Genomic DNA, 10755 nt, shown 5'->3' on the forward strand with positions numbered 1-10755 from the left:
GTGCAATTTCTACATACCACATCGGTAAAGAATGTCTTAAGTTGCTTTCACTCTAGCTGCCTTTGTCATTTACCCCAGATAACATTTTTTGCCTTCCCATGAGAAAGATAACAGTAAGGTTGTACATAGTATGTAAAGGTAGACAGCAGTCTTTCCCACTGGCTTCCTTATGTTCCAATGGAAATGACCAATCATGTGGTTAGTGAACAACCTCTGGGTAAGCTTGATGCTACCAATTTAACTAAATAAGGTGATGTTTAGTCAATATGTGTCAAGTCTTGTGAGAAAAAGTTTTGGATCTAATTCTCCAATATAAGTTTACCTTCCAACACGTCAAATAAATACACACACAGTGTTTGTATTGTCAATAATAAAGTGAACTCAGTTACTGATAAAACTTATAATTACTTCATAATTAATACATTAATCAAATCTCCTGTTATTCTGCAGGCCAATCATACTGCTCTAAAGGAAATTAGTTCAACCTAAAGTACCACAATATTCTGACAAAAACGTACAAGTAATCTGTTGATGAATTTGAAAGTATCAGAACTACTTTTTACATTCTTTGTTGGACATAAGTATATGATTATCAATCTTGTCATACATGTATTTTTTGGAAAGCTTTAAATACATTAATTTTTTTTTTTACATTTTATTTTCATTGTTTAGTAGCATTCCAAGATATTGGTACAGTTCAGAACACAATAATACCAAATGTAATACAGTATATTGTTTAAACAAATAACAAATTTTTGCATTATAATATACTCAAAATTACACAACAATGTATGCTCGTGTATTCATAGTGTTTGACATAAGATTTGTAGAATGACTTTAGTGACTCCATGAAATTTGACTAACATGTGTATGGAAGTGATAGTTTACCTTTAGGTTAACAACTTAAGTTGAAATGGTCCTTGAAGGTTATAATGTGGTTAACAGAACATTCAGTAAATAAACAAATTTTGTTACTCCACATTGAAATTTCTTGGGCTTTCAACATCTGCACAATATCCATCATTAGGTTAGCAAAGTCTCATTGTTGTTCAGTAGGCTATAAAGTTGAATCTACAGAGAATAGAAAGAATAAGTCCATTTCTTTGTACCCCTGCAAGTCTACAAATAATGTACTGGTGTATAGTCCTTTGGTTACTCAACCAAACTTAAACTCACCTACCAGCAAGTATGGCAGATCCTGCTAAACCAACAGCTGAAAATCCTGAAGAAAAAAAAAGCAGCTTGAGCCAATAGAATTATTCCTTAGGCTGGATGTTTGTCAAGATGATAGAAAATACGAATCTGTCAAAGCTATGTTTGAATTTAGGAAATGTCTGTATCTTGTAACAAAGTGCCTTTGATTGGAAAATAGAGACCAGTGTATAACTATCATGGAAAGTTGATGTTTCAGTTTTGAATTCAATGGTTACAGTTAACATAGCAAATAAGATACCCCTACCCCAAATTTAAATATGTTCTGCTGCCTATATTATGCAGTCAGCCAAGCTAAACCTAAGTCTGCCCATTTTTGAAATAGATGTTTTTCATGGTGATGCAAAGCCACTAGAGGATGAACATTTCTTTTTTCTTCTTTCTTGTAGTCATTTGAGTGCAACATGGGTTTGTTGAGTCTTTTGCACCTTTTGGCTTTCTCTTCTTTCAAAAAGTGACCATTTTGTTAAGAATGTGGAGCCTTATATTTTTTTTTATTCCTCAATGCTTCAGAAAACAGGACTTTCGCGATCTTGACCATTAAAATGCATTAACTATTTCCTTTCAATTTGTAGAGTGTCAGCAAAAGAAGACTTTCAAGAAATATTTCACACCTTCCTTGGCACTTCCCTTAAACATAATTCAGGATACTGCTTGTCTGCCTCCTCATGATGTTCTGGCAATTTACTTCCAGCCCTTAAACTAAACACTAATAGCTGGCTGGACAACTCTTGTATGCTTTCAATATTGTTTACTTCTCCTTCACTAAAGTATCTGGTCAAGGTCATAAGTGTTCTGTTGATTCAAAATGGCCCAAGTTTCATTCAGTTGTATAACTGTAATGAAATTATGGTTCAAAAACACAATCTTTGCTGACTTGAACACAGATTTGTTGTGTCTATATAGCTGTAAGAGCACTGCAGTAGAATTAACCATGAACATGTCAAGAGTTGAAATTACATAGACCATCTCAGCAAATGTTTGGTTCACAGATCAAATATTCTTTTAATATAACACGAGCCAATTGATGATGGTTCAGCAAGGATATCCATCTTAGTTGTTTATTGTGATTCCTCTACATCACTTTGGTAATGAAATACCACATTATACAATGGCAAAATGCAAATTATCTCAGTGGCTTTTATTACAAATAACACATTTATTTCATGAATACTTTACATATATATAGTAAAACCTCAACAATAAGAGCACCCTTCCGATTGCATCCAAATTCCTTCTATAGCAAGGTGCCCTTAATATAAAAAAATGAGCCATGCAAAGCTGGATTCCATATTGACCATATGAGTGGTCGTAAGTTGCACTTTGCCATGACATGGAGCATTGTCAACAGAAGGTCTCAGGGGTGGATTAGCTGTGCCCTTTTTTCTTTATTATTGGTCACAAAGTTTCAAAGTACTTCTCTTCAGAGTTTAAATTACTAAACATTTCACATTTATTTTCTGTGCTTATTTTACTGTCAGAGATTGAAGTAGAAACCCACTGAAAATAAAGCAACAAATCACTGCTTGTTTCATTAGACTGTTCATGTGACACTGTATTACGATACTCTTGAAAGCAACAAAACATGCACACAGAAATAAGCAGACTTGATCCCTTCTCCAAGAACAAGATTTGGAATTTATCAGCTTACATATCTTACAGTGTTTACAATGAGAATTCCCCAGGGTAATAAGATTGCACTTTGAATCTGTGAAAACGTTTATCACAGTATATGGTTCGGAGCTAATTCAATAAACGTAACAAGTATTTGAATATTGGTCATCCTTGTGAGATGTTTGGAATTTAGTGGTATACCATTTAGGCATACAAAAATAACTGCCCGCTTTATCGAGTGCCCATATAGAGAACAAGACTAAAGACATCAGGTGCCTGTTATTCCAAGATTTATTTTGGTTATAAATAGTAGAAAGAGAGAGACTGAAAAGGTCTGCCCTTAATAACGTGGTGCCCATTAATCAAGGTTCTACTGTAGTTCAGTTCCATAATTACCATCTACACATTAAGTCAACAAAGCTATACTATAATTATTGTTATCAAGTCATAAGATGAGATCTCAAATTTGTGACTGCTCAAACGGCTTATTTTTCCTACCTTATGATGAATAAAAAAAGATCAAAATGTTGTTATATTTGTATATTTTTCTTATGTTCTGTTACAAAAAAATATGATTACTTACATCAGCCATCTTTACAATTTATTACACTCAAGTATATTTCTTGATATCATGTTCAAGTTATTTCCTTATTTTTAACTTCTGTGAACAACCCATACACAAAGGATAAAGCTGGGCCAAATAATTTCATACAGGACTACAAATTGAGATAGGAGCAGTTTCTGACATTTCAAAACATATATGTCTATTAAATGAATTATCTAAGTTTTTTACACTGAATTATGAGTGCTAACCAATTATTTTCTCATAGTCATACAATCTCTCATAATTTGGGAAACCACTACAGACAAATATTTACTTTGATCTAACCCAACTTTTCTTGAAATTTAAGTAATGAAGTACTTCTTTAACTGTAATGACATGAAACTTCTGAGAATATATATACCCTACCATATTTATCTGAAACTAATACAAGATGTATGGCATAAAAACTACTGATAATTTCTACTAGCAATTCCTTGAACCAATTCTATATCTGTACTATGTGTATCTTGAGGATCCTGTATGATATAACTATTCATATACAAAATTAAAACTATAATTTTAGGAAACTGTTGTTAACTTTTTATTGGTTTATGTTTTTTATTCCTCCACATGTACCCTCACTCACAATGTTAAGAAGATTGGACATTATAGAATATAACACATGATTTGTATTAGTTTTCTGTGGTAGTAGCACTTTGATTCATAAGATGATTGTTTGACTGCCAACATTAACTAACAACCGAGTTTGAGAGTAGGTTTTCCTGGAAATTAACTCTCACAAAAAGAAGGCATTATTCTACATGTAAATATGATATTACTTGAGGATAAAATTGTCATATTCATGAACCGAGAACACTACCATAAGGACTGCATGACTGGTGAAACCAAATATGAGTATGGTGTGATTTACAACAGAATAGGGTTCTTACTTCTTTTATGTAGTGTACATTTTGACAGTATATGTAAATGTATCTCACTTATACTACATAGAGATGCTACACAGAGAAAGCTAACTGTAAAAAGTATGGTTAGTTTCACTGAGTTTTATTTACTTCTTAGAACGAAGAGTAACACAATTTTAAGTTTTAACTACCAAACATGGGCAAAGCAATGAAACCAACAGATAAATGAAAAAGGCGTTTTAAATCTAATTTCTGCCTGTCAAATATTGATGCCCAAGAGGTTTTTAGTTCAATAACAAAACTTGTAAAAGGTACAAAATGCCTCCTGGGATTCATGTGTTTCCTTTGGCTAAAAAGTCCCCAATGTACCTTCCAAATTATTCTTTAAGAGATCATGGTGCAAAATCAGCATTTTTTTTTAAATCACCAAAAAAATTAGATGGATAACTTACTACATTTTTTCTACAAGTGTGGGTAAAATGTATCAAGTGCTTTACAAATTATTCACCACTAAAATAACAATGATGTATTTTAATATCACTGTTATATTTTATCTCTTGTGAAATAATTTAACTGCAGTAACTTTGTAACTATTTCTTAAACAATGGTTTACTAGTGTCACAAGATACTGGTTCTTGATAATGTTGGTTTTGAACTGTTTACTGACTTTGGTAGTGTAGAGATCCAACATCAACCTGAGTTTCTATCAACTCTTACATTAGTGATTAGAAATGTCCTCCTGTGTCCAGGTGTAACTGAACATTTTTATAGAATTTACAAACACTCAACAATAAACTCTTAAAAAGAGCTCCACAACTATAAAAGAAAACTGGTTTACATAATGTTAGGAAGAAGTTCTGAGCTTACTACTAGACTAAAACATAATGATAAATAATACTTACAGATTACTTTAAATATGTAAAAGTCATGTCATGATCTTTGTAGAGATTCATAGAGTATAAAATTTATATTTGATATGCAGTAAGACTTTCAAACACTTTTCAAGTCTAATTTAAGAAGTTTCCTGTGTGCACTGTATATATTACAAGGAAATACACAATTACTTGTTTTTTTTTAAATTATAGTTTTTAATAATTTTGCAATTATACAAGGAAATAAACTCTAACTAAAATAATACTGAACAAAAAATTGTCTACCACACTTTAGAAAGGTTTGAACGAATATATTTTGGATACAGTATCAATTTTAACCTTTAACCTGTTTTAAAATGACAGCTAAAAGCAAAATATCATAACCGTAAGGAAATCATCAAGCTCATGCACATAATTCATACTAAAATTTAATACCTTCAGGCAGCCAATAACTTAATTCTTTTATTTGTTTCAGAAGTTGATTTTGTTAAAGAGTTTCTCTTAAATAAACTAGTGATGTTTGCTGGTTTGTTCACAATCTATGGTAACAATATGCATATTCAGTTACCTTTCTCTTGACCATCCCTATGGCCTGTGACTACAAAGGTTAAACATTCTTGCTCTCTTTCTGCAGGGCACCTGAAATATGTTAACTTACAAGTTCAGATGACACCTAAACTGACCTCTTCTGGGTGCTACATTACAGGATTTCCAACACAAGGTTCTTGTATTTCACAATTATAAATATATTCAAGACAGGATGTTTTAGCATATTGAATAAAGGAGTGTCTGTAGTATTGAACTGTACTAGAAGGCTAAGAAAAGTGTGATTTCATGGAGAACAGATAGGCTACCAGTTTCACACCAGAGATAAGAAAATTGAAATGTTTAGATCTCCCTTAGATCTGTAAACAGGACAATTCACAGACTTAGGTTTACAAAAGCCATGCTCATAAGTTCCTCCCATGATACACAGCTGAACAAAAGAACAACATCAAATACTGTATGAGTGGTGTGACAAATAGAAGTGTGTTATCACACTGGATGAAGTATATGTCTATTCTGAAAACTGCAACAGTTTATTATCATCCTGTTAGTGACTTCAAAAATAGTACAGAACATGTTTTAACTATTTTCTAAGGTATTTATGGTGGTAGTTGTTACAATTACAATGTACAGTTAAACATCCAAAGATTCAATAAAATTTCAAGATGATTCTGCATTCTATTAGGCTAATACAGCACTATACCACATGAAATATCAATTTGGTTTGAATTTCGCGCAAAGCTACATGAAGGCTATATGCACTAACCATCCCTAATTTAGCAGTGATAGAGTAGAGGGAAGGCAGCTAGTCATCGCCACCCACTGCCAACTCTCGTGCTACTCTTTTGTCAAGGAATAGTGGGATTGACCATCACATTATAATACCCCCACAGCTGAAAGAGGAAGATGTTTGGTGGGACAGAGAATCGAACAGATTGTGAGTCGAGCACCCTAACCACCTGGCCATGCCAGGCCACCAATTTGATATGGACTAGAATACAATAATAAAACCCATCCAGCCACAAGTCCAAGTTTCCTTTACATGATACTGTACAAATACAAAAGGCAATGTATGCTATTGCTATGTCATCCACAAACATACGAATCAAACTACCAGATGCATCTTCCATGACCTTCTGTGCTCAAACAGGTCTTCATAAGCTATTGTCCATACACTTTCAAGATAGACAAAAATTATGACACTTCTGAAGTTACAAGGCGAAATAAAAATAAATTAAATTGCACTACATTAGATACTGTAATTTTCATCTACAGAGACATATTATGGAAGTACAGTTCAAAAGTTATTGGGTATCTATAGTTCCTGTTTTATACACAGATGTAAGAGAAATAATGATATACTTGTATTATATACTAATCCTCTTTTTAATCTATAGTTTCTGATTGTGACTATCTGAAGCAAACTGTCAAAAATAGACATGCAATATTTAATACAGTTTCTAATTAATCAATAACCTGTATTTTACTTTTAAGCTCATTTATGTTCATTAGTAACCTACTTTATAATTGAATTTAATAGAGAATGTTAAATACTTGGTTAGGTTGAAACTAACATTGAAAAATCATTAACCCACTTGCATTATGATATAATACGCAAGAAGTATTTATCTAAATATTTATTGCAAAAAATTTAAATACCATCCATAATCCTGTTAGACTTATATATATAAGACTCCTACACCCTTCTTCAAACGAATCAATGTTAATAGACTACAATTTTAAAGACATATTTCACAGAAATGTTTTTGTTTATTTCAGGATTTTGCACAAAACTAAATGAGGACTATTTTCATAAAGCCATCCTTAATTTGAAAATTAGAAACAAGAGGGAAAACCTCCACTGACAACTCTTGGGCTACACTTGTCTGATTGAATTGGGATATGTCCACCACTCTTACAGCACACCCATGACCCAAGAGTGCACAGTGGCTTTTTCTGTAATGAGTCATGAACCAAGAATCTTTGGATTTATTTTCTGGGCACATTTTTCACTAAACCTTAAAAAAAAGTACATAAAGTACAAAATTACAGTACACAGTTTTCTTCTTAAAACACTACAAAACAAACAAGGTAAGTATAATTTTGACAATCAATATTATTAACATTTTCATCAACAGCATACAGTAACAATAATAAACACAATAGCTGAAACATTTTCCCTAACTGTCCAGAGTACATTGTTATAAAGTTACCTTATTCCCTCATTATTACCCATGCTAGTTTTCTGACATTTGAAAAGTTCCATCCTGAGAACCTTAACATGAATTACTGCTGTATACTTTTTATAGGGTCAGACAATACTATTAACTTATGTGGCTCTGTGTGTTTTATGCTGATGAAGCCAAGAAGCTGTGTGTAAAATTACTTCCTTTAACTTGATTCTTAATATAGCTGATTTTAATGTGCAGGATTCCTCTGTTGCATATAGTGTTTGATTGGAAAACTCTGAAGAATAAACTTTTCAAAATCATCTTGCAGTTTCTCTTTTTGTGGATCTCCTCTCTTACATTGTCTGTTTACATTTGACATAAACTTTGCATTTCACTTGTTGGTTGCTTCAACTCTTATCAACTACTTTACACCTTTCACTAAAGTTCTTAGAAACTAATTCTTTGTTTTACATATAATTTTTTTGATGTCATCTTTTGATCCCAAAATATTGCATTCTTCTAATTTTTCGTTTAATAAAACGTCTTTTGAAGTCCCTATCTATTGAAGTAGTTTTTCACAATAAATAAAAACTTTACCAGACCGACTCCTGGTTCTCAATAAAGTATACCGCTTATTGCACTGAGCTTGAAAATTAAATTTACTATTATATGCATAAACAATGGAAATGTTCAAAGATGCAGAGATAGAATTAAATTGAATGAAAATGTATAACACATGTATGCTTCTCCTTCAGTACACCAGCTGAACCAATTTCTGAGAAAACAAAGTTTCAAAACCTACTAAAAACTCAATGTAATGAAGACTTTGCAAGAGGATTCATGAATAGGCACACTACAAAAGAAAGCTTGTACCCACAGTTAAAAGTTTTTGTTTACAAAATTAGCAATTATAATTTATAAGATAAACCTAATAAAAATACTTAAGATTTATATACTGTAAAAGTAAAACGTTAATAGCATGTATGCATGCTTTTTAATCTGGATATATATTAAAAATATGTGATGATGTCAGAATTATTTTGTGTGAAAGTTACTGTTCATAGTGAAAAAAGGGAAAATTTCCTTTTGCAAACTTAACTCAAATTGTTTAAAAAACAATGCTTTCAATGAAATTTCACTGAACAAGAGAAACTGTAATTATAGAAAACACTTGGATCCTAGAACTTTTGACATATTTCAAGTAGTAAATTATTATTCAGATTTTATTACTCACCATTTTTCATTCATGCTTATAATTAATAAAAAGTCACAGTTTATTATAACAAGTGTTTTGAGAAAGTTCCAAAGAGATAATAGTCAAAAATATTTATTTCCAACTTCATTTAGCAAATAGGAAAGAGAAAAATAACACATTACCGAAGCACTTACTATACTGGAAGCATGAGGTAATTTTATATTTATAACTCATTTCTTTCTATTATAAGAAAGAGATTGAAAGGTTACTACTTATATCTACAGCTAGTGCAAAATAATTTAAACAGAAGAACAGCAAACAAGGGCTGACTGCAATCAGCTTTCTTACACAAATTTTATGATACTTCTGTACCTTTAGTTTTCAATCATAAATTTAGATGAAATTTTCCTAGCACAAAAAAAAAGAAGAGAGGTTTTGACTAGATCCTTGTTTGATCTTTGTACATGGCTTGATGTTACTGAACTAATGCAGGTTTTCGAAAGTTAATATTTTCCTACATTGAAAATGTATTTCCGATAGGTACTTACCTCATTTCACCCAAAACTATCTCAATCTTGATTTGCCCTCAAAGCATTGCTAAAAAATGTTTTTGCTAACAGCGCACCAGTCTATTATACCCCTTTATTTTCAGGCAATTTCAGAATGTACATATCATGTGACTACCATCCATCAATTATACTGCACCACCTATACCATGGGTGGCCAAACCCCGGCCCGCATGCAACCCGTGATGTTTTTTTCTGCGGCCCGCCTAATATTTATAAAATTCACTGTATTACGGCCCACGCATGATACTTAGACAGCCCCAGCGGCCTTTTCATTATTTTTAATTTGCGCGAGGGATTTGTGCATCATCATTTGATAATTTCACTTGACGTCACCGTTGTGTTCGCACGCTTTGGTCGTGCAGCTGTAATAGCAATCGCCTCGAGGCAATCGATTGATTTTCCCAGTGTTGCCTCGTGCCATAGAAATGAATAACTTAACTCATTCATGCTATTAATTGTTAATCACTGGCTCAGATGTATGCACGTGTTTTTCATGTGATAGCGCTATATCAGCCAGTTCTTCCCGCATAGATATCCGTACTTCCCTACTCATGATTGGCTGACCGCTAACCGAGAGCAGAATATTCTATGCCTCGAGTATTGATCTGTTCCTGTCTGCGCAATAAACGGTTTGACTGCAATCAGGTTCTTTTGACGCTCGTTCCAATCTGCATTGGTAGACAGATATTTGAATCTTATTTTTGATCGTAATTTTAACCATGTCTTCTAACAAGAAACGTAAATTGCTCGACGAAAATAGATCACTTAATGACTTGTGGACTGAACGATTCTTTTTTATTGAAATTAACGGCAAGCCTGCATGTCTTATTTATAATGAGAAGATCAATGTGTGTAAAGAATATAATATTCGTCGTCATTACGAAAGTCGCCACAGTGTAAAATTTGATAAGTTCATTGGTAATTTACGATGCGACAAAATAGATGATTTGCGGAAGCAATTAAGTTACCAACAGAAGCTCCTTACATCGTCAAATGAACGTTCTCTGGCCTCAGTGCATGCAAGTTTTACCATTGCAACTATCATCGCTAAGAGAGGTAAGCCTTTTGTTGATGGTGAATTCGTAAAAGAATGCATGGATTCTGTTGTG

The sequence above is a fragment of the Limulus polyphemus genome, unplaced genomic scaffold (genome assembly GCF_000517525.1).
Source record: "Limulus polyphemus unplaced genomic scaffold, Limulus_polyphemus-2.1.2 Scaffold7550, whole genome shotgun sequence".
Classification (NCBI taxonomy): Eukaryota; Metazoa; Arthropoda; class Merostomata; order Xiphosura; family Limulidae; genus Limulus; species Limulus polyphemus.